We start from the raw sequence: 24,595 nt of genomic DNA on the forward strand, positions 1-24,595 counted from the left end.
CAGCCTCTGATCCTAATTAGTGCTCCCCTCTACCTTCTCCTCTCTACCAGGTAAGTCTTGACAACCTTCCCCAGGTTTCTTAGGATGAATATATACTGTTTACTGTTGTTGTTTGGTGATAATTTATTCTATTTTTCCAACAGAGATTTCCATGTCTAACCATGAAGGAGACAGTCTCTTTGGCCCCCCGCCCTTTCTGCCTTTTCGGGCAATCATTTGAGCCTCTCAAGGGAAAAGCTGATCTTCTCTTTGTAGGACCCCAAATTCTGAAATCCATCATTCTCTTCCTTCCCCCTTCTCCCAATGGTGTTTGTCCTCAAAGAAAAGCAGCAACTACATGCTAATTCTCAAGAAGGCATGATTCAGGCTAGCATCTATTTATTAGAGACCAGAATGAACAGGGTTGTAATCCAAAGAGATGGCTAGATTGATATCTAAAAAAGGAGTTTGCAAAATTGATGCCTTAAAGAGCCAAGAAAAGCCCCATAATCTGCAATTCCCCCTTCTGGAATAAAAAGTCCAAGCCATACTCTGGGTCTGCCTCTTGCTCTTGGGCAAGACTCCAAAGCATGTCTGTCCCCTAGCATCCCTGGCATTCCATGTGTGCTGCCCACATGCACACTCCAAGCAGCCTTTCCAAATCCCACCCACTGCGCCACTGAATGGTGTACTCGCCCCCTCCCTCCCTGCGTGAGCTCACGCTGCAAGATCTCACCCTGCAAGAGGGTGGGGTGAGGAGGAGAGGAGTGCGAGCTGCCAAAACTCCACAGAGGGGTGGGGCTCAAGGAGGGCATGGGAAGAATGGCCTCAAGAAGCCCCCCTGCCCATCCCTGGGGATGAAGGCAGACAGCAGAGGCAGCATCCACCCATTGGGGTAGGAAAGAGTACTAGAAGATGTTAGAGGAGGAGGAGACACCCCCAACCTGTTCTACCAACAACCTCCATGTTTTTGAGCAAGATCAAGAGCTTTCCTGAAGCCTACCTCCACCTCCACCTAGCCCCAATTGTAGCACCACTTTTTAACTCCATAACGGCCTGCCTCGATTCCACCATTTGCCCGGCTAGAGTTAGTTGCAGAATCAACTGACAGGACACGGTATTCCACCTGGGATCAACACTCCTCTCACCTGCCTCGGAGTGTGTTGTTTTGGGAGTGGGGCCAGGGGAGATGTCCTATGTGAGCACATGTGCATGCTGAGTCATGTGTACCTGTGCAGTTCCCTGTACCGTGCTGCATGTCTGGGTATGTGTGCTGTCATATCTACTATAATATGTATGTATTGAGTCTGCATCATATTGTTTATGTGTACAGTGCCCTGTTAATATCATGTTGTATATGTGATCATGTCCATAAGCTACTGTGTGAGTGCTATGAGGCTGTACTCTGTTGCATGTGAATTGCATCTCCTCCATGCTTTGTGTATGTGCGATGTGTCTCATTCGTATTGTGTCATATCTCTATGCCATGTTGTGTGTCTGTATAGTGTTGTGGGCATTTGTGTGCATGTATCCTGTTGTATGTCTGTACCGCCTTGTTGTGCAACTATGGTTCAGCCTCTTGTACCCAACACCCAACACCAACTCAACTCCACCCCCAGCCACCTTGCTGCATTCCAACTTCTTGGCAGAATCCCTGTCTGGGGACTAGGGCTGCCACCTTGGTGGTGGGAGTAGGTGGAAGAATGGACAACTACTCACTCTACCATAGAGGCTTCCCATGCCAAGTGTCTTGCTCAGCACTGAAGATGTCTAGGAAAGGAAGTTTGGAGCCTTTTTCAGGCCCAAAGGAAACAGCACTGAGGAGAAAGTTTGGGGGCGCTGACTCCCTCTGTAAATCCCAAGCACCATCCATAAATTGCAAGAGAAGCACTTGCAGGAAACAGTGGCTACCTGAGTTTCTCTGTCAGGCTAGTTGGAAAGAGTAAGAGCCTTCTCCACAGGGAGTTACAGCTGCACAAGGGCACTGGTGACCAGGCTGGGTCCCGGGATGCCCGGGGAGCTCTGTTAAAGTTGTCCCCAGTAAGGTCACTAGAGGGCACTGTTGTGTTAAGGATAGTGTTTCTTTTAGGGTACTGAATTCCACAAAGTCCCTGGGGCTCAAAGGGAGATGGGGAAGGACAGGAAGGAAAAGGATGTATGCCCTAAGCCAGGCCCTTCCTTCACCTTCATCCCAAAACTTTGTTTTGAGATTGGGTTAGGGCGTAAGGCCCGCTAGTGAATATAACACACACACACACACACACACACACACACAACTTTGCAGGGGCTTGGTTATAGGGTCCCTAGCAGATTATTAACTTGGACTTCTCTTTCCCCTCCTGTTCCCCATTCACTAGAAGTAAAAGTAAAGCCACACTGCTGAAAGAGATGAAATATATGTGGTTATGGGGTGCTTGTTTTGTATTTTTTTCTCCAAAACTGGAGAGCATAAAATAATGTGGGGTCATTTTTCTGATAGGTACTTCAGTGGACCTGTCTTCACTAACAAGAATAAATGGACCGGCTTCCCAAATGTCAGGACCACCTTAGAGAACACCTAGTGCCAACTCCATCATTTGAAAGACAAGGAAACTGAGGCCTAGAGAGGGGCAAACACATTGTCTGGGACCCCCAAACACAACAGGGGTCCTAGACTGTCAGTGTCTGGGACAGTGTGTTTGGGGGTCCCAGACCAGGCCCTAGCCTTCCAGAACACTTCACTTCTGACTCCCAGGGTTCATTCCACACCAGTTCCTGGTCCTTTGGCCCCTAAAAAAACCTTCACTTTTCAAATCCAGGCCCCTCCAACCTCAGAGAAAAACTCTGGCCTCCTTCTCCACCATGTGGGTTCCAAGGCCATCCTGTTCCCCTCTCAGCAATCAGGCCTCTCTGTGACCACACCTTTCTAACGATTTCCTCTTCCCACCAATAAATTGTTAATCTCTTTCCAGTTTTCAAGGTCCATCTCCCCATTACGTTTCCCAGACTCAGACCCAGCTGTAGCTGCACTGTTTGCTCCTCATTGCATCCCCTGGGTTTAACAGAGATTGCCCCAACCTGCAGATAATTGACCGAATGTGAAAATCAGACACAGATCTATTGCATTGATTAACATTTCCAATTAAACTCCCGGTTAGGCTGTGTGCATTAGTGACTCAAATAATCACCGCGTATGTAAATTCAAATGCCTTCCAAAGCCACTGAGCGCGGTAGGAAGCGCGGTGGGAAGCGACGCATATCTGGGAGGAAATGGAAACTGCCAGACCGGGAGGTTCATTTGGTTCTCCGATAACCCTAAATGAGATTTTAGTTGATCCGAAGCTTTAAGCATCACACCTGAAATGGAGGACTCGGGTCCTGCGAGTCGCTGCAGGCCCTTTCCTGCCCCCTGCCGGAGAAGCTGCGTAGTGCCGAGTTGGCAGATAAGTCCACCCCAGGCCCTGCAGAGGGAACCGCCTAGCCCCCGGCAGGCAGGGGTGGGGAGGGATGGGGCTGGGGGACGAGCAGCGGTGGGTTAAGCTATGCCCCAGATGCCTAGACTGCTGCACTTACCTTCCAGAGTACAGGCTGTCCACAGTTCCCTGCGCACCCAGGGTCCCCAGGGATCCTGAGAAGGAGTTTTTTTTTTTTTTTTTTTTTTTTTTTTTTTTTTTGTTTTTTTTTAAAGCAGGGGTCTCAAACCAGGTCATAGCCCACCTATGTAAAAGCAGTCAACCTACCTGTCTAGGGCAGATTGATAGCGCCCCCCACTCCCCTCTCCTTACCCAGGAGGAAAGAGCCAGTTGTTGAGGCTGCTGCTCACTGAGTTTCTTCTTATTCTCTTGGTTAAAGCTACTGGTTTCCGAAGGTGGGTTACATGGGTGGGAATGCTGTTGATTTTAAATATCTAGAAAATCCTTCTAATTCTTGGCTGAGCTGCAGCTGCCTCAACTACCAAAGCTTTCCTTTCTCACCAGGGAAATCAGGGCTTTGGGGTTCCTAGTAAGACCATGACTTTTCTTCTATTTCTCTCAAGTTTGTTCCTGCCTTCTTGCCTACTCCATCTGATGTGTAGGTCTGACTTTCTTTTTTTTTTGCCTTGGCCACCTTGTTTAACCTTAAATTAGTAGCTTAGTCTCTGACCTCATAATAGAGTCTCTGATGTCAGTACCTCCCTATCCATGCAGCTCTTTTTACTCTCATTTCGTTCACCTGGTATGTCCAAATACTCTCTCCCAAGACCTCACCAAACTTGTTTGCTCTATATACCATTTACCTCTGACCAGGAAGATCTGCAACCTGCGGGAATGGTTAGCTAGTCAGAATGTCCCTAGGGTCCTGTTTCCCCTAGCTTATAACCCTATTATTGCATGTGAAGCTCCTTTTCCTCTCAGGTCTCTCCTACAAGGCCCACTTGCCTGTCTGGAGGCTTCCGGGGCCAGCTCCTTGACATCCTAAGGACTCTGTAACCTCAGGATTCTCGGGTGTCAGCTCTCGCCCAGCCTACCTCCTACTGTCTTCCTATTTTGCTCCATGCATGGGGCTGGGAGATAACGAAATTTGTATCCAGAAACAGAGGTTTACACATGGCTCTCTCTCCAAGCCTCTGCCTGTTATTCATAACCATATCAAGCCCCTTTGCCCAAAGTTGCCCCTGATTGGAGGCCTCAAGTACCAAATCACAGATCTCGCCCCATTATAATTTTGCAAATGGCCCAGTGAAAACCGCACTGACCTTTACACCTTGCTCATCCCAGAACAGGGCCACGGTGCTGTCAGCAACAGGAATGGACCTCCTTCTGTTCCAATACCTCAGCCAGCCATACACTTGGCCTGGATTTGAGTCTGCAAAACCATGGGGGGAGCAAGACTAACATGGCTAAAGGCTTCCCTGCTGAAAGCCGTTTTTTAAAAATAGCACTGCAACCGCCCCCATCATGCTTCCCAAAGCCAAGGCACTCACCCTTCTCTCCTTTGCTTCTACAGACCAACAGCCCAGAACCCTCAAGCCTAGAATCTGGAACTGGATTCTGAAAGGTGGGACCAAAAAAAAAAAAAAAAAAAAAAAAAAAAAAAACAAGTGGGGCCTCTAGCTCCCTCCTTGCTTGAACCCCCTTTCCCACCATCCCCCACCTCACCCCACCCCTTAACCACCACCTAGGGAAGGAAAACCTGCCAGAGCAAGAATCTAAAATGTGCAGTTCACCCAAAAGTGCGGCAGTAATCTTGCCAGAGCCAGTTCACAAACTGAGGGCAATGCCCCCAGCGAGCTAAAGGGAACGGGGGAGAAGGAGAGGCAGTGGACCCAATGACCCCGCTCCCCAGACAAAGACAGGGCCAATCCAGGGACCCAGAGCTTTCTGGGGACGTTATTGCATCATTCCAGTCCCCACAGGAGAAAAGAGTCCCCCTGTCATTACCATCCCCCCACACCAAAAAAAGGGGAGGGGGATAAAGAAAAATAAAAGAGGGGAAGACACCGGTTTAAGAAAATCGTCACTTTTTCTGTTTGCTCGGGTGGGGGTGCGGGTTCTGCCGCGGACTCGGCCAGACCGTGGCCACACCCCCTCCCCTTCTCTAGGGGACTGCTGTCACAGCTACTGGGGTTGGGTAGGGGGCGGGGGGGGGGGCGAAAGGGAAGACTTACAGGCTGACGTAGCTTTCAAGGCGGATTTTGCCTCAAGTGGCCCAGGCCCCAGTAAACGAGTCTAGGGTTTGACCAAGCGAAGGAGCCCCGGCCCTCCGGGAACGGCCCTGACACACCCACTTGTCCGGCAAACCGGGATCTTGCAAACTGCTCGCTTGGTCTCAGGGCTCCGGGGAGCCACGTAGGAGACTCGAGGCTGGGACACAACCAGGACAGGAGCAGGGTCCGGAAAGGCAGAACATCTGCCCAGAAGCCTTAAAGCATTATCCAACAGCCACCCCCTCCCCCGCGCTAGCCCGGGTGCAGTTAGTCGCGGGATTTACCTGCCACGGATCCAGCCACCCCGTCAAGACCTTTCCTCTACCACCGAGCGCTCCAGCTGGCGGGGCTGGGGAGCCGCAGCCCCGCGGCCGCAGCCGCAGCCCCGGGCCCAGCCCGCTCCCCCTGGCTCTTCTCCCGCCCCCGCACACTGGCTCGAGGCGGGGAAAAGCTGCAGCCCCCAGTGCGAGATCCCAGACGGTTAGCTGGCACAGCTGCCCGCCCGCGGTAGAGCCCCTGCTCGGCAACCGCTCCCTAGCCCTTCTCTGCTATGACGTCACCCAAGCTCTGCACCTTACCTAGGCCAATCAGATGGTGAGCATAAAACTAAAATCGCCCTGAGTGGGCTACTGGGGACCAATCTTTTGTTTCCAGGCAGGAAGCTCCTGGGAGGGGGGGAAAAACTGAAGGGGAGGGAACACGGAGAGGGAAAGGGAAAGGAGATGGAAACTTCTACCCTGTCAGGGTTCTCTAGACAGAGGTGGGGCCATCAAAAAAGAGATGCACCTGACAGGATGGAGAGGAGGGGAGATTTCATGTATCTTCCTTAATTGCTCCCCTCAGGAAAATTGGGATTACAGATGAATTTTCAGGGGATGAAATCTGTCCAGCTACACGGGCACGCTTTATTCGGGGGGTGGGGATGGTTTCGATTTGGGACACCACCTGTCAGCCAAGCAGGTTAAACTGATGGACTCTCTTAAATAAACAAAACTAAGACAGGTAGATGTGGTGGTGGGATTCAAAGAGATGGCAGTCTAGATCGGGAAACTACTTTTCTGCATACGAAGCACACACATTCCAAAAAGCAAGGCATTATACAAAAAATAAAAATAACTCTACTTTAAGTGGCGATTAAATGTGATTCTCCCTGTTCATCCTTTCCCTTAAACCTTCAATGCTTTCTCTTGTGTTTAGGATATGGTTCGCATTTTTGCAGGTGTCCAATGCTTTCTAAAATTTAACTCTTAAAACCATGTCTTGCTAGTCCAAAATCCATACTCCCCATGATTTGGCTACATTATGTAAATTATGGTGAATCTTAGCAAGGAGACAATAAGTTGCCATAAAAACTCAAATAATACAATATAATAACGATATTCAAATTATAATGATGTAAAGTATGACTACAGAAAACGATCAGAAGAGAACATAAAATTGTAATAGTTGGATTGAAATAGTAGTATTATTAGTAATTTTTCTTTCTACTTTCAGATTTATTTTTATAAAGATAAACATATCCTCACATATTTAAGTGACCAAAATGGATCATGACCTTTTCCAGTGAATTTTGATTCAGTTTCTCCGTAGTGCCAACAAAATAAGTTTCAAGGCCAAGGGTGAATGAATATATCTGCCAAGTCCTTTTAGTTAAAGTCGTACAAAAGAGCAACAGATTCACCAGACATAACATCTCAAGCAGTTGGGGAAAGGAATGTCTCCTTTCGACTAATTCATTTTAAATTGTGATGATACAGGGAACTGAGAAAAACAACAGTGATCCACTCTATGGCAAAACAAGAAAGAGGGAGGCAAAGCCTAAGTAAACTCTGTAATCCAGACTATTTTAAAGGGTCACTGTGCATTTTATTTTCCTAAATTAAATATATATTAATGCATATATATTACATTAACATTGCAGAAAGTGGTAGAGCTGGGATTTTTATCTAAATGAGTCCAATGTCCATGATTTTTCTAATATGATACAGTATAGTACTGCTAAGAATTAAATGTGGTATTACGGGTTTTGTTAAAATACATACTTGCTTTAAAAGAAACAGACTAAGATTGGTGTTTTTTTAAAAAACGGGCATTTAAAAAATTCCTTTTTTGGTGTGTGTGGTGGTTGTCTTTAATGCAAAAACGTTCAACACCCTCACTCTCAAATCTTTGATTAATAGGTTGGAATCAGGAGGGTTCTACCTCCAGTGATTTCACAGATATCTTTTTAATTAACTTTGGAGTTAAAAAAAAAAAAAAAAAGCAACCACATACCATTGATTTTTTTTTTACACCATGGTAAAAATAATCTTTAAAATCACAAATAAAAGTGAATGTAATTTATTTAATGTTAACATCTCTGATTGTAAAATGCATTTATTTGGGTTAAACAAGAGTCTTTTTTAAGAAATAGAAAAATATAACTTGATTTTCCTGGCTAATGATTTAACTTGGGTCTTCTAGGCTATTGATTTAAATTGTAATTAGAAGGTATTTGATTTCACTCTAATCTTCCCATATACCTCAGCTATAATTCAGAGCTATTTATGCAGTCACCACACATTGTTACTTAAACGTTTCATATGTGTATTTCTTCTCTCCCTAGTGATTATAGAAAGTAGCATGGGGCCCAAATCCCCATGATTGACAAATTAAAGCATAGTGATGTCTAGAAAGAGGACTAGACTTAGGACCCAAGCCTAGGATCTTCCTGTGAAAGGGCAATAACCTGTGTTATTCTTGATACAAGAAAGCAATCTTAACGGGTAACATGGTTTGTTCTCCAAGAATATAGGGCAACTACATGGGAGCTCTCAGGGAAGGGATTCTAATAAGAAATATCTTAAAGATTTCAGCTGTGTAATTTTTCCCACTTAACTCATCATTTTTACCACTCAACTCACTGTTCTCTTGCTTGGGAGCTGTTTGATTTGAGGTTATTACAACACTACCATCAGAACCACTTGGCATGTGTATCCTACATCTCAAGTTACAAACCACTTTTCTGTCTCCCCATTTGATCCTCACAAAAACCACAACAGTTTACTATGGCAGTTATCATGATCTGCATTTCATAGATGAGAGAAGAGAGACTCAGGGGTTTGAAGTTACCTGTCCACTGCCTCACAAAGATGGGAAACCAGGTCTCCCACTCTCAGTTCTGTGTTCGTTCTGCTACCCTATATGGCCACTTGAGTTGTATTTCTTCTCTGAAACTCACCAACTCCACTAGCCCCTTGATTCACATGAGAAGTGAGAAGCATGAGAAGTCAACTAAAATGAGCATCTTCAAACTGTTTCAGTGGAATCCTGAATAAAGGAAACATTGCTCACTCTCATGTATAATTGATGGAAGTGTAAATGGCACAATCTTTTGGGAGCACAAGTGGGTAAGTCTTATGAAATTTAAAAATGCATATTCAGCTTGACCCAGCATTTCCAACTCAAGGAATTTGATTATGAATATACTCACAAAAACATGCCAAGAAATGTTGAAGTATGTTATGCTGAATATTATGTAACAATGACAAATATTACATAAAGGTAGCCTAAATGTCCCTCAATAAGGGAATCATTTTTTTTTGCCACTTTGTCAAAGTATGATTGCCATGTAAAAAGCTGTACATATTTAATGTACACAACTTTATGAGTTTGGGAGTAAGTATACACCTGTGGAACTATCACCACCATCCAAGCCATAAACATATCTATCACCTTCCCAAGTTTTCTCCTGACCAAATAAGGGAATCATTAAATAAATTATGATAGATATATATTTTGAAATATTATGTATCAGCTTTAAAAATCACGTATCTAGACCCCTATGTACTGAAATAGTAACACTCTTGACCCACTTTTAAGTGAAAAAATGCAGAACAGCCTGTGCATTATAATTTTATTTTTGTTTAAAAAAATTGGGTGTCCATGTGTGTTTAAACTGCTAAGAGGGTAACTCTGGGAATGAAAGAAGGGAGGAAAGAAAGGTGAGTATGTATATATGATGGGGGACATTAACTCTTTCCTTTATATACTTCTGTGTTGTTTGTATGTTTTTACAATAAGCATATACTATATTTTACTTGTAAGAAACATCATTAAAAGGGGAAATACACTCTCATTTTGGTTAAGACAAAAGCAAGCAAACCAACCCTGCTGTACTGAAAGAGGTCTGAATGCAGGGTCAGTGATTCAAGTGTAGCAATCAAGGCTATAGCTTGCCAGACTGAGCTGAGCCATACCTGGGCAGGCATTGAATGCAAAGCAGTAATGAATACACTGGGCAAAAGCAACTCAGATTTTCTTGCTCCCTTCCCACCCCTGCCCCTCAAGTCCTACAGCCAGAAGTTGCTCCCAGTAGTGGACTCTGGGTCTGTGTGGGTTTCAGTCTTCATGTCTTTTGCTGCAGCAGCTGCACTTAAAACAAAAAAAAATACACACACACACACACACACACACACACACACACACATACACACACACATGTCCCCATACTTTCTCTGAATATGAAAGATCCTGGTTTGGCAGCTGATGCACAGCATTGGCTAGGAACACAGTGCCTACTCCTTCTTCACTCAAGGCTGCTCGCTACAACCTGTCACCATTACTGCAGTCTGGTACAGTGGAGCCCCTTCCTTCCTGCCTCCCCACACCCATCACTGGGGTCTCAGGCTCTTCTGTGGCTGGCCACATTGTGCGTTACCTGCTGGTCAAAAAGCAAGGAGCGTCAGAGATGCCAAGAGATCTTGTCCTAGGTCTCTGAAAAATCAGAGTGAGGGAAAGAGGAAAGCCCATGGCTGGGAAATCACCATTCTCTTGGGTCTTCAGAGTTCTGGTCTGAAATCAGGAAACCCAGATTCTATTCCAGCCTCTGGAGAGGAAATCCCGAATAAGACTCAAATTTTGCTGTGCACTAGTTTTCTCTTCCGTCAAACTCACCTTGCCTGTCTCCTTGGATTGTTATATGGATACAACCACAGCTAATGGAACAAAAGTAGATTTAACAGATTTCTGAGCTATACATCTCCTTAATAGACTTGATGAGTTGCATTTACATATGCTCCCTAAATGGTGGCAGCTTGGGAATGAAGGGTTTCTCCTGACCTTCCTTCACTATAATTGTTCCCCGTTAGAGACCTGCCCTGTAAAACCTACAAGCTTTCTGAAGCCCCCAGCTTTTGCCCTCTTCCCTTCCACCAGGGAGTTAGTGAAGAAAAAAACAGAAGACAATTAAATCCAGGTGACTCTGGGTGAATTAATATGAGAATTAGAAAGTTCCTCTCCTCTGACTTCGTTTTAATTAGCCCTGCTTCCACCATGGTCCTACATATCAAACCACATTATTTAATTGAGCTGATGCTCTGTTTGATTTTTCTCCCAAGTGGATCACATTACACATTCCTTCCTCACATGCTCCCAATCACTGCACTACTGGAACCTAAGTCAACCTGCAGAGTGAATTGAATATGGAAAGTTGGTTTCATTGCTCTCCCCATTTTACTAAGAAAAAATAAAAAGAGAATGTGGAGAACAAAATCTAGGGAATAAAGAGTGAAGGAGGTAAATAGAAAAACAAATCTTATTTATATTTTTTTGGACCGGCCGGACTATATGACGTCATGTTTTCCCAGCTCACCTGTGATTGGCTGTTCAGTTCAGCATCTGCTGAGAGCTGAAGGCTGATTATTTGCTGGAGATACAGACCTTTCAGGGAAGCTTTGAATCATTGCTGGTTGTCGTGACAACCTGGGCAGTGTCTGCTCCTGATAGCCACATAATGAGGTTGTCAGGAACAGAAGTGCCCCCATCCCCACACCCAACCATCCGAAATGGTGAGCAATAGAACATTTCTCTCAGGAGGCAAGGGGAAAACAAATCACCAAAGGGCAAGTGGTGGAGATCATCTCAGACAATTTAAGTCAGCCAAATTCTGGAAACAGTCTTGAAGAGTTCCGTACCTACCCTCTCCACGTACCTCTTGAACCCATGTATTCACTGTAATTCAGAGACATGAGGAACAGGTGGTGAAAGGGTGAGGCAGTGCTGCAGCCCTCCAGTAAAGCTAAATAGAGGGAGGTGTGAGTAGAATGCCTAATTGACCGAGGCAAGGCACATTACCTCTCTTCAAAGAGTATCATCATGGGCATGGTCTGGGGGAAGGAGGGCCATGTGTCAAAGATGGTAGGGCATGGCCAAACCCAGTCACCAAAGCCCGACACAAAGAGAGATTAAGGGAGATTTGTTGTGTGCTTTTCTGCTTGCGACTTTCATTTCTCTGCGAATAAACACCTCACTCTATATTCTCATGGGGCTCCAGATGTTCTTGAGAGGGAATATCACTGGCATCTTTGTGATACATTAGTAATTCCTGGGACAGATTTATTGAGCACCTACTAAGTGAAAAACACATATCTAGGTGCTACAGAGGCTACATAGGTGAATCAAACTTGAACTATCTCCTCAAGAAACTTGGAATCTAGTTGGGAAGAGAAAATATACACCCAGGCAACTGTGGTACAAGACAGATACAGCAAGTACTACAAAGAAGTCCAAATTCTTTAATTTCAGAGAGAGGAGAATCACATCCAGCTGGTCACACACCAGCTCTAACTCATATTTCCAGGTTTTTCTTCCACCATCCCCACCTTATACTCTGAGGGTGAGCCCTACCAAACTTCCTCTGTTTCCTTGATGTGACTTGACTTTTCATACATGCCTGCTATTCCCTCTGCCTACCACAACTTTCTCCCTCCTACCCTACATGATGATATTGGACACATATTTTCAGACTCTACTCAAATGGCATCTTATTGATGAACACACTCATCCTACATTTATAATCCCAAAGGGATCTGTACCTGGTGGACATGGATGTTGACTAAGCCACTGATATCACTACTGTACTCAACATTCAAATCTAGAAGCATAAAAGAGAACACTGGCACAACGAATTTTGGGTTATTCATGGAAGAGCATAGATAAAGTAAGACTAATTTAGAAAAGTCTTATTTAGACAATCAGCACAAACCTGTTCTCCCATTAAACATCTTTCATAGTTTTCTTATTTTGAAGCAGTTTACGACTTACACAAAGTTACAAAAATAGTACAGAGTTCCCATTATCTTTCACTGAGTTTCCCCCAATATTTTGATATATTACATGGATTTTATTTTGCACAGCCACAGTACATTGTCAAATCCCTGGAAACCAACATTAGTATATGACTACTAACTCAAATACTGACTTTCTTTAGACTTGCCTGGTATTTACATACATTTTTCCATTAACTATTTTACCAGCTTGGCTGAAGAGGAGCAACGCTATTAATAGTTGATCTGAATGTCAATATTTTTATCAGGCTCATTCCTTTCTGAAAAGGACCAAATCCTGAAAGAGTCAAAACTTGCCCAGAACCGAAAGAGTGAAAGTCAGTTTGAGCTAAGAAAAAGCAACCCTGCCATTAATCAGACTGGGACAATGGACAGATAAAGCCAGCAGCAAAGTTAACAGAAAACACTGTCTCCCAAGGTCACACAGCAGTTGTAAAAGGCCACAACTACCCCTCCTCCTGTGAATGACTACTGCTTTCTTACCAGTGATGCCTTAAGCCTGCTTTGCTACTTTCATTTATTACAGGAGATACTCAGTTGTTAAACCACACAATAAATTTGAGTTTGTGGGACTACAGTCTTCTCTCTGATAGTCTTTGGCTAATTAAGCTTTACCATAACCAATGGTAACCAAGCCAGGGTTATCTAGAAAGCCCCTTGAATGATCAGAAGTTAGCCATATTTCCTGGAACCCACTTAGAGGCTCACAGTGTGACTAAAACGGGTATGATTTACATAACAGATGTCTAATGAACTCTCACCACATTGATGTGGGATTGCCCTATATCAAATTTAGTGGAATGGTACTGGATACAAGGACAAAAGCCATGAAGGGGATTATTACATAGACGTTCAGCATGCAGTCTCTGTAATTAAACCACTGGCCTTCAAATCCCAGATTCACTATTTTATAGTTTGGTAACCTTGGGCAACTTATTTAGTCCCTCTGAACCTCAGTTTCTGCATCTGTGAAATGAGGGTTCTAATAGCACCTTCTTCTTAGGGTAATTGGAAAGGTTAAATATAAATGAAAAATGCATGTAAAGTAGGAAAGCATTAGGGTAGTGGTTCTCCTTTTGGCTGCTCAAGGAACCACCTGGTGATTTTTATAAGATGCTAGTGCTTGGCTCCTACCCCTAGACTTCTAACTTAAATGGATAGCATGCATCTGGACACTAGGATTTAAAAAAAATCTCCTCATGCTCTAATCTCTTCAGATTCTGATGTGCAGCAAAATTTGGGAACCACTGTATTAGGGATTTTATTACTTAAGGACTATTTTTCTTCCACAGGCTTGTGGGTATTCTCTCTTGATCTCTCTCAGTGTCTGATGTCTCTGCGTGTCTGAAGAAGGCCAGGAAGCGGAATGGGGTGGTGGGGGGGGGGTGGTATTCTCAAGGAGAAGGCGTTAAATTTGATCTTCTTAGAGGCTTTACCCAGCTTTTTTTTTTTTTTTTTTTTCGATTCCTGTCCCGATTACCAGATGGTTCGTTCTGGTAGTGAATATATCCTTTTTCTTCTATGTCCACAGCAAAATGATGAAGACACTGAATATTTGGGTAAAACTGAAGCTGTATGCACCTTTTCTTCTGTTTTGCCCTCCCAAATGTAACTCAGTCACACTTCAAATTAAGTGGTCTCAAGTGTGAATTTACAAACAAAGTTAATATGTGCACACAGCATTGGCTGACCATGGAAGCTGTATTTGATAGATGCAGATCTCAATGTGCTGTTGTTCCATGTAACTAAGCACCTGTTGCACTTCATAATCAATTCTTTTTTTGCGATAATGCAGGAACTTCTTACAGTCAATGTTCTCTCATGTTCACTTGATATGGTCACTTGCAGGGGAAGGGAATTTGAAACAGCTTGCCCCTCCTACCCTTTTTAATCATCCAAGAGAATACATTCCCTACTCAGTAAATAAATATCAATTAACTGATGAATTTTAAAGGTCAGTAGAATAGAAGTTTACAATATGTTCATGATGATTTTAAAAAGTGGTTCACCACCTCCCTCCCACAGCAACCCCCGCCACACACACACACTTACTTGTTCATTCTGGCTGCTAATATGGAAAATTCAACGAATTCTGACATGCAAGGCTAAAGTTTACTGCCAAAAAGGAAAGGGGGCAGGTTGCTAGGCAAATTAATACTATAAACATAAAAAAGTGACAGCCTGCTAGGAGAGTATGCTAACACACATTTTTAAAGCGCCACTCGAAGTGCACTTTGCATTCAAATGACCAATATGCTAATTATAGTCCTTATCTATTTGTTTGAGGCCTTAAGAGTCTAGGCAGCTCAGAGCACAGAACCCAGGCAGCAGTTTGACTGCACGTTTTTAGAAATAATAATATGGCATTTCTTTAAACATATTTTCAAATTCAAGCTTCTTACAAATCAAGATTGGCCTTTCCCTCATTCAGAGAATTAGTGAGGCTTAACTGTGTTCACTATGGTGCCATCCCCCACAAACCCCTGCTAACAAAGGCTCTGACTCCTACTTTAACACAGCCTGTTGGGGCAGATTTCCATGGTAATTTACAGGTTCTGTTTTGAAAGACAGGGGGGTCTTTGTAAATGGGTTTGGTAGATGGCAGGGGGTGGGAGGGGTGTACTTTCTCACTAATCGTGAGATTGTCTTTGACCCTTTTTAAATTTTCACCACCCATGTAAGGTCAGAAAGAACTCTTAACTCAGATTTTTGCAATTTAAAGCAAACATACCCTAATTCTGTCCTTAAGAGAGGTAAAGAGACAGAACACCATTCTCCCTACATGCCGGTTAAAGTTATCAGACATCTATCACAACTATATTCAGGGTGGAGGACTGAGGATTTATCACTCTTCCCCCAACCCTAGGCTCTATTTGGATTTGCTTGGTAGGGGAGGGTGATGGTGAACATATCCTGTTCTATTTATATGACACAATATTCAAATTGCTTATTATCTCTTAAAGATTTGTGGTAAAATCTAAACTATCTAGAATCCCACTAACAGCAGCCTCAAAGAATTTTGTTTTTTTTTTTTGCTATATTGCACTTTGAAAAAAGCGCCCCGCCCACCACGAATGCATGTGCACATGCGTGAGCACACACACACACACACAGGCTGATACCACAGTCTTCTCTCTACAGTTTAAGTAATGACCCATGGACATAACTAACAGGCTTATTCTTTAAAATATTATGAAATGAGTTTTATTGTGTTCTTTCCCTTCTTGTATTCCAATCTTTCTTTCAAGGACTTCTTCCAAGTACCCCAAAGCCCAGTGAGCTACAGTCACTGTCCCTTTCCTTCCTGTATCTGGAAAGGTGGCAATCTGATTGACTTCTTTGCTGTATGGTCTTATCAATTTCATTATTGCTCCTTTTAGGTTCTGCGTATTTTAGGAGAACCTTTCTGGTGTGGGCAACAATGCTTGAATCAAAGGAATGAGTTGCAGAAGTGAAAATGTAGACACCATTGCAGGCGTTTTGGGAGTAGATAAAAGAGGGATATTTTGAAGAAGAAAAATTGTGAATCACACTGCTAAAGAGTCCTTCCCCCAACAAGGTTGGTTCTGATACCCACCACCTCCACAGTTCTCAGTCATTCACACCATCTTTTCGGTAATACACACCATGTTTTCAATGGCAGACTTCTGCGTTCATACATTAAGGCAAGACTTCATCAACTCCAAGAAGCTTAAAACAAAAATAAGCCTTTTGAGATAAACAGGAATTTATAATGTCTAACAGAGCTGCCGATACTCCAGTTAATTGCAGTCTGACCATATTAGGAATGAAGACCAGTCTCTGCCTCAGAGCATCTTTCTTTGAGCATCTTTCTTTGCTGCCATACATTTTTATATTTTTGATTTAAAAGGGTGGAGGTGACAGTGGTATTGGGGAGCAACTTCATGGCTAGGTTAGCCAAGCCCCTGGTATATCCCAGATTTTAAGCAGACTGGATAAATTAAATAACCTTTTTTTTTTTTTCACTTGGTAATTTTGACTGGCTATGATGTATTGCTTTAAAAATAAGGTGTCGCCGGGCGCGGTGGCTCAAGCCTGTAATCCCAGCACTTTGGGAGGCCGAGGTGGGTGGATCACGAGGTTGAGAGATCGAGACCATCCTGGTCAACATGGTGAAACCCCGTCTCTACTAAAAACACAAAAAATTAGCTGGGCATGGTGGCTCGTGCCTGTAATCCCAGCTACTCAGGAGGCTGAGGCAGGAGAATTGCCTGAACCCAGGAGGCGGAGGTTGCGGTGAGCCGAGATCGCGCCATTGCACTCCAGCCTGGGTAACAAGAGCGAAACTCCGTCTCAAAAAATAAAAAAAATAAGGTGTCTAGGAATGCTTGTGATTTTTGCACATTAATTTTGTATGCTGAGACTTTGCTGAAGTTGCTTATCATATTAGGGAGATTTTGAGCTGAGACAATGGAGTATTCTAAGTATACAATCTGTCATCTGCAAATAGAGACAATTTGACTTCCCTCTTTTCCTAATTGAATACCCTTTATTTCTTTTTCTTACCTGATTGCTGTGGCTAGAACTTCCAATACTATGTTGAATAGGAGTGGTGAGAGAGGGCATCCTTGTCTAGTGCCAGTTTTTAAAGGGAATGCTTCCAGTTTCTACCCATTCAGTATGATATTGGCTGTGGGTTTCTAGTAGATAGCTTTTATTATTTTGAGATACGTTCCATCGATTCCTAGTTTATTGAGAGTTTTTAGCATGAAGGCTGTTGAATTTTGTCGAAGGCCTTCTCTGTATCTATTGAGATAATCATGAGGTTTTTGTTTTTGGTTCTGTTTATGTTTATAGATTTGCATATGTTGAACCATCTTTGCATTCCCAGGATGGAGACTACTCAATCGTGATGGATAAGCATTGTGATGTGCTGTTACATTTGGTTTGCCAGTATTTTATTGAAGATTTTTACGTCAATGTTCATCATGGATATTGGCCTGAAGTTTTCTTTTTCAGTTGTGTCTCTGCATTCCTATGCACTAATAACAGAGAGCCAAATCATGAGTGAACTCTCATTCACAATCGCTACAAACAGAATAAAATACCAGGAATACAACTAACAAAAGACGTGAAGGACCTCTTCAAGAAGAACTACAAACCCCTGCTCAAGGAAATAAGAGAGGACACAAGCAGATGGAAAAACATTCCATGCTCATGGTTAGGAAGAATCAACATCATGAAAATGACCATACTGCCCAAATTAATTTATACATTCAATGCTATCCCCATCAAGCTATGATTGACCTTCTTCACAGAACTGGAAAAAGCCACCTTAAACTTCATATGGAACCAAAAAAGAGTCCACATAGCAAAGACAATTCTAAGCAAAAGGAACAAAGCTGGAGGCATCATGCTACCTGACTTCAAACTATACTAAAGGCTGCAGTACTCAAAACAGCATGGTACTGGTACCAAAACAGAGATATAGACCAAAGGAACAGAACATGGGCCTCAGAAGTAATGCCACACACTTACAACCATCTGGTATTTGGCAAACCTGACAAAAACAAGCAATGGGGAAAGGATTCCCTGTTTAACAAATGGTGTTGGAAAAACTGGCTAACCATGTGCAGAAAGCTGAAACTGGACCCATTCCTTATACCTTTAATCCATCTGGAGTAAAACAAATATTTACTCCAGATGGAATAAAGATTTAAACATAAGAGCTAACATCATAAATACCCTAGAAGAAAACCTAGGCAATACCATTCAGGACATAGGCACAGGCAAGGACTTCATGACTAAAACGCCAAAAGCAATAGCAGCAAAAGCCAAAATAGACAAATGGGATCTAATTAAACTTAAGAGCTTCTGCACAGCAAAAGAAATGTCATTAGAGTGAATTGGAAACCAACGGAATGGGCAAAAAATTTTGCAAGCTACCCATCTGACAAAGGGCTAATATCCAGAATCTACAAAGTACTAAAACAAATTTACAAGAAAAAAACAACCCCATAAAAAGTGGGTGAAGGATATGAAGAGGCACTTTTCAAAAGAAGATATTTATGTGGCCAAGAAACGTGAAAAAAACGCACATCATCACTGGTCATTAGAGAAATCCAAATCAAAACCACTTTGAGACACCATCTCACACCAGTTGTAATGGTGATCATTAAACAATCTGGAGACAACAGATGCTGGAGGGGATGTCGAGAAATAGGAATGCCTTTACACTGTTGGTGGGAGTGTAAATTCGTTCAACCATTGTGGAAGACAGTGTGAAAATTCCTCAAGGATCTAGAAATAGAAATACAATTTTACCCAGCAATCCCATTACAGGGTATATACCCAAAGAATTATAAATCATTCTATTATAAAGACACATGCACATGTATGTTTATTGCAGCACTGTTTATGAACAGCAAAGACCTGGAACCAACCCAAATGCCCATCAATGATAGAATGTATAAAGAAAATGTTGCACATATACACCATGGAATACTATGCAGCTATGAAAAAGATAAGTTCATGTCCTTCGCAGGGACATGGATGAATCTGGAAACCATCATTCTCAGCAAACTGACACAAGAACAGAAAACCAAACACTGCATGTTCTCACTCATAAGTAGGTGTTGAACAAAGAGAATACATGGACACAGAGAGGGGACTATCACACACTGGGGTCTGTTGGGGGATGGGGGGCTAGGGGAGCAATACAAGGGGGTGGGGTGGTTGGGGAGGGATAACATTAAGAGAAATGCCTTATGTAGGTGGGGGGGGATGGAAGCAGCAAACCACCATAGCATGTGTATAACTATGTAACAATCCTGCAAGATCTACACATGCACCCCAGAACTTAAAGTATAATTAAAACTATGTAATTAATAATCATAAAAAAAATGGTGTCATGTTTAAACAATCAAATTATCTTGTTTTTAAAATGACATCTAGGCCAGGCGTGGTGGCTTATGCTTGTAATCCCAGTATTTTGGGAGGCTGAGGCAGTCTGATCCCAAGGTCAGGAGTTCAAGACCATCCTGGCCAGTGTGGTGAAACCTTGTCTCTACTAAAAATACAAAAAGTAGCCGGGCATTGTGGCGGGCACCTGTACTCTCAGCTACTTGGGAGGCTGAGGCAGGAGAATTGCTGGAACCTGGGAGGTGGACCTTGCAGTGAGCTGAGATTGCACCACTGCACTCCAGTCTGGGAGACAGAGCGAGACTGTCTCAAAAATAAATAAAATAAAATAAAATAAAATAAAATAAAATAAAATAAAATGGCATCTAAAACCAACTCAGTACTTTACGATAAGTCTGATGCTTTCCAACCTCATTTGGAAAACCCGCCTGCACTAAAAAAAAATTAAAGTACATTGTCATCTAAGAAGATTCTCTCCCTGGCCCATTTTGAGAGCTGATAGCCCAAAGCTGTTTCTATATCAGCACGGAGACATGGACTAGGCCATTTACTCGGTAGGTCATTTGTAAAGCACCTATAAAAAGGGGTGGTCATTTTTCAAATAATTTACTGTACCAAATCACACACAAAAAAAGAAGGCACAAAAACAAAACATAAAACCCCACACATTGCCCTGAGTTGGAGAAGGGATAGTTTCAAAGTTTCCATATTAGAAAGAAAAATGTATTATAGAAAGACTTGGAGGCTGAATGACTCAGCTGTCAGACAATGTAGTTTAAAACTTCCCTGGTTGTGAACCATCGACAACCTTGACACCAGGACTTATCAGTTACTCTGCTTAACTAGAAAAAAACGAAACGGTGCCATCCATCCACATCACAGCAAAGGAGGCAGGACCTGAAGTAGCAATCTAGAGGAGTCAACAATATCAAATGCGTAGCTCAAGCTGAGTGTCGAATATGAAAATCAATAAGCACAGAAGATAATCAACCCATGTTTAAAGCCTCCTCACAATTATGGCTAAATGTTTATAGCCTGTGCTTATTTTATTCCGTTTAACAGTTACTACTTTCCTTAGAAAGCACAGAGAAAAGAAAATTCATTAAATCCAGTAAATCAGTAACCTGTTGAATATATAACATGTTCACATAAGAGTGATGTGGTGGCCGGGCGCGGTGGCTCAAGCCTGTAATCCCAGCACTTTGGGCAAGCCTAGGTGGGTGGATCACGAGGTTAAGAGATCGAGACCATCCTGGTCAACATGGTGAAACCCCGTCTCTACTAAAAATACAAAAAAATTAGCTGGGCATGGCAGCGCGTGCCTGTAATCCGAGCTACTCAGGAGGCTGGGGCAGAAGAATTGCCTGAACCCAGGAGGCAGAGGTTGCGGTGAGCCGAGATCGCGCCATTGCACTCCAGCCTGGGTAACAAGAGCGAAAATCCGTCTCAAAAAAAAAAAAAAAAAAAAAAGAGTGATGTGGTTTTGACCTAGTTTCAAGAGTGATGTGGTTTTGACCTAGTTTCCCTACAAATCAAGTCAAATAGCCCTGGGTCTTGCCCTCCAGATGCCTACAAAGATATCTAATACAGGAAGCAATAGAAATATGTGTGCAAGAAAAATAGGGCAAACATTGTATGACCCACTGTGGATATTTCATGAACACATTTGAATGGACCAGCCAGTCCATTCTCCAGCACATAATAGAGTTGTTGAATTCTATACCCCAAGAAATGCAAAGTAAGTTTTAATGTATGATTAATCAGGATGAGTAAATCTGCAAAATATATATATATAAATAATTTTGAAGCTGCCTTTATCCATAGCATGGTTGAAATAGTTGACTGTCCATAAATTAAATAAATAAGGTCAGTGCTTGCTGGCAAGGCCATGATCACTCTCTCTTCAATGCCTATCACTCTGCCAAGCATCAGGAGGCATACAGAATTTGGGAACCAAGTGAAAGACATGCTGTAGAAAGAAAAGAGTTTGTTCATGCAGTGGGGAAAACATAGAGCAATTGTAGGTACTGCCTGAGTGGAGAATCTCTCCCTTGCTTACTGTCAAGAGCATAGTCCTGCACCTTTCAAAATGAAACATTCAGAGACAATGCGTTATTTGCAGCAGTAGATCAAAGAGGCCACGAAGTAGCCGAGATGAAAATAGAGGAAGAAGGAAGGGCACAAACAAGAATATGATTCATCAGTTCAAATGTTTACAGCATATTTCAGGTGGTGAAGAAAAGGAGGAAATGTTCCACTTAAACAAGAGGTTAAAGAATAGAGAGGGTTTATATGAATAAAACTGGGAACAGAGAAAGGGACCAAAATCTAGTCTTGTCATAAATGAGAGAGGATATGGAATGAATAATGATTCGAGCCTCCTCAAGTGGAGCCTTTTTAAAGTCAACTTGCAGACAAATGAATAAACTAATTTAGGAGAGCAGCAAGTCATGAAGCCCTTATTAAAAATATCCATCAACCAGAATGAGGTAAGGGATTACTTAGGAAACATGAGCCAACTGAAACCAGTAGCCATGGTACACCAAATCTTACGAAGAAAAATACTTTCTGTACTGTATTCTGATTTATGGGAAAAAAGGGTAAATAACCATGACAAGAAAAACAAACAGGAAAACCACATTCATCTGGATCCAGCCAACCCAGTTTTGTAATAATCCTAGACCTAGGGTGGAATAAACTTACCTTTTGCATTTAATAACAAAAAACTGTTAGCCAAGCAAATTATTAGTGTTCATATCAGATGGTATTAAATCAGCTTGGGAGAGAATAATTTATTTTAAATATTTCTGTGGCATTAATTGGTATATAATAATCCATATCCTAATCATCATGTTTCATGAAATGAACAACCTTTTATTTTTGATCACCTATTATGTGTCAGGAAGCATGCTAGACATAGAAGAAACAAGGAACCATATCCATGCTCCTTGCCTTTAAGAGCTCACAGTCAGGGATCATGGAAGGGTGAGAAAAATATAGAGGAGTATATCATCAATTTAAAAAACATTACTAAATATCTATCATATGTCAGAAAAAATTCTAGATAGTTGACATATATAACTTGAATTTCCCTATGCTTAGCTAGCGCATGGGTACAAATGAATTCACCTTAATAGTGATAAATAAAACTGGTTTGTTTCAGCACAGTGAAGAACAACAGAAATCTTTCCTTTTTCCTGTTTTCCCCCAACCAATTACTATTACTTCTTTTTTTCTTTCCAAGTAACATCACAAAGATCAAATGGAGCAACTAAGCCCAATGAGAACTTGCAAGAATAAGCCCTTGTTTGTCCACCCTCACTGCACCCCAAAGGTCTTCTTTATAATTAGAACGTTTCCAAGACCCACTTGGGGTCAATATGACACTTAGCGATCTAATACTCAGAACCCTACAGAAGATATTTTGAAACTTTATAAAGTGTTAGGCCTCAAGTTTCCACAGGCCATACCTCACCTTGATTACAAATGAAATGACATGTACTTTAATAACTCAAATTTCACTGACTTGTATCCCCACCTGTGTAATAGAGGGTCTCAGTCCCCCTTAAGTTCTACCCAGTTATTTCTAATAGTTGTCCTTTCATGTTATTCTTCCACTCCCAATCGCTTCATGAATGTCAACTGCCAACAAATTCAATCAACAAATGTTACTTAGTCACAAGCAGTTGCTCAGTTACTTGGCATCTAGTGGGGACCACAACAGCCAAAAGTCTTTCTCTTCTTAAGAAACTTTCATTTTTTTTCATTTTATTTTCTTTGTAGTTTTCGTTGTGATTCCCTTTTTGCTTATTTTTGTCTTTAAAATGTATTTATCATTGAATTGATAAATAATTGCATATATTCTGTATAACATGATGTTTTGAAACACGTATACATTGTAGAGTGGTTAAACTGACCTAATTAACATATGCATTACCTCATACGCTTATCATTTTTTAATAGTAGGAACAGTTAAAAATCTGCTCTCTTAGCAATTTTCTTTCTTCTTTTTCCTTCAAATTCAGTCACATTTTCAGGCTCCATTTCTAATTCTAGTTCTCTTGCTATTGAGACCCTGTGACAGGGTGTCAATCTGTCACCCAGTTTGGAGTGCAGTGGTGCAATCACAGCTCACTGAAGTCTCAACCTCCCAACTTCAAGTGATCCTCTCACTTCTGCCTGTAGCTAGGAATATAGGCATGTGCCACCACAGCTGGCAAATTTCTGTATTTTTTGTAGAGACGGGGTTTCGCCATGTTTCCCAGGTTAGTCTCGAACTCCTAGGCTCAAGAGTTTGAACACTGAAGTGATCCACCCGTCTTGGATTCCCAAAGGGCTGGGATTACAGACATAAGACACTGTGCCTGGCCAGCAATTTTCAAGAATACAATATGTTCTTATTAACTACAGTCACCATATTGTTCAGTAGATCTCTTGAATTTATTCCTCCTAACTAACTGAAATTTTACATCCTTTGACCAGCATCTCCCCAGTCCTTTCTGCTCCTCCCCAGGTCCTGGTAACCACCATTCTAATTTCTGCTTCTGAGTTAAGCAACTTTTTAAGATTCCACATATAAGTAAGATCACGTAGCATTTGTCTTTCTGTTTCTGGCATCTTTCCTTTAATATAACATCCTCCAGGTTCATCCATGTTGTCAAAAATGACAGGAATACCTTCCTTTTAAGGCTGAATGGTATTCCATACTGTGTGTGTGTGTGTGTGTGTGTGTGTGTGTGTATATATATATATATATATATATATATATATATATATAAAACATTTTCTTTATCCAATCATTTATTGATGGACATGTAAGTTAATTTCATATATTGACTACTGTGAATAATGCTGCATATAATGGGAATGCAGCTATCTCCTCAACATATTTATTTCATTTCCTTTAAATATATGCCCAGTACTGGAATTGTTGGATCATATAGTGGTTCTAGTTCTAACTTTT

The 24,595-nt window shown here is 42.1% G+C and overlaps 1 protein-coding gene across 13 annotated transcripts in view; it reads right to left on the reverse strand.

Moving 5' to 3' along the window:
• The window catches only part of PAK3 (p21 (RAC1) activated kinase 3), a 289,034-nt gene that overhangs the window by 125,744 nt on the left and 138,695 nt on the right, over positions 1–24,595 (reverse strand). For 2 of the 13 annotated variants that reach the window (XM_074391883.1, XM_074391884.1), the window contains exons 1-3: positions 5,929–6,361; positions 4,922–4,988; positions 4,694–4,803 (exon numbers count right to left, since the gene is read on the reverse strand). The exons of 6 other annotated variants lie outside the window; for them this stretch is intronic. The gene's annotated coding sequence lies outside the window, so the exon portion shown is untranslated. Of the gene's footprint in view, positions 1–4,693; positions 4,804–4,921; positions 4,989–5,928; positions 6,363–24,595 lie in introns of those variants that run through there. 5 more of the 13 variants (XM_074391893.1, XM_074391894.1, XM_010346345.2 and 2 more) reach the window with 5 other exon arrangements.

This window comes from Saimiri boliviensis, chromosome X, assembly GCF_048565385.1.
Source record: "Saimiri boliviensis isolate mSaiBol1 chromosome X, mSaiBol1.pri, whole genome shotgun sequence".
NCBI classification, from domain to species: Eukaryota; Metazoa; Chordata; class Mammalia; order Primates; family Cebidae; genus Saimiri; species Saimiri boliviensis.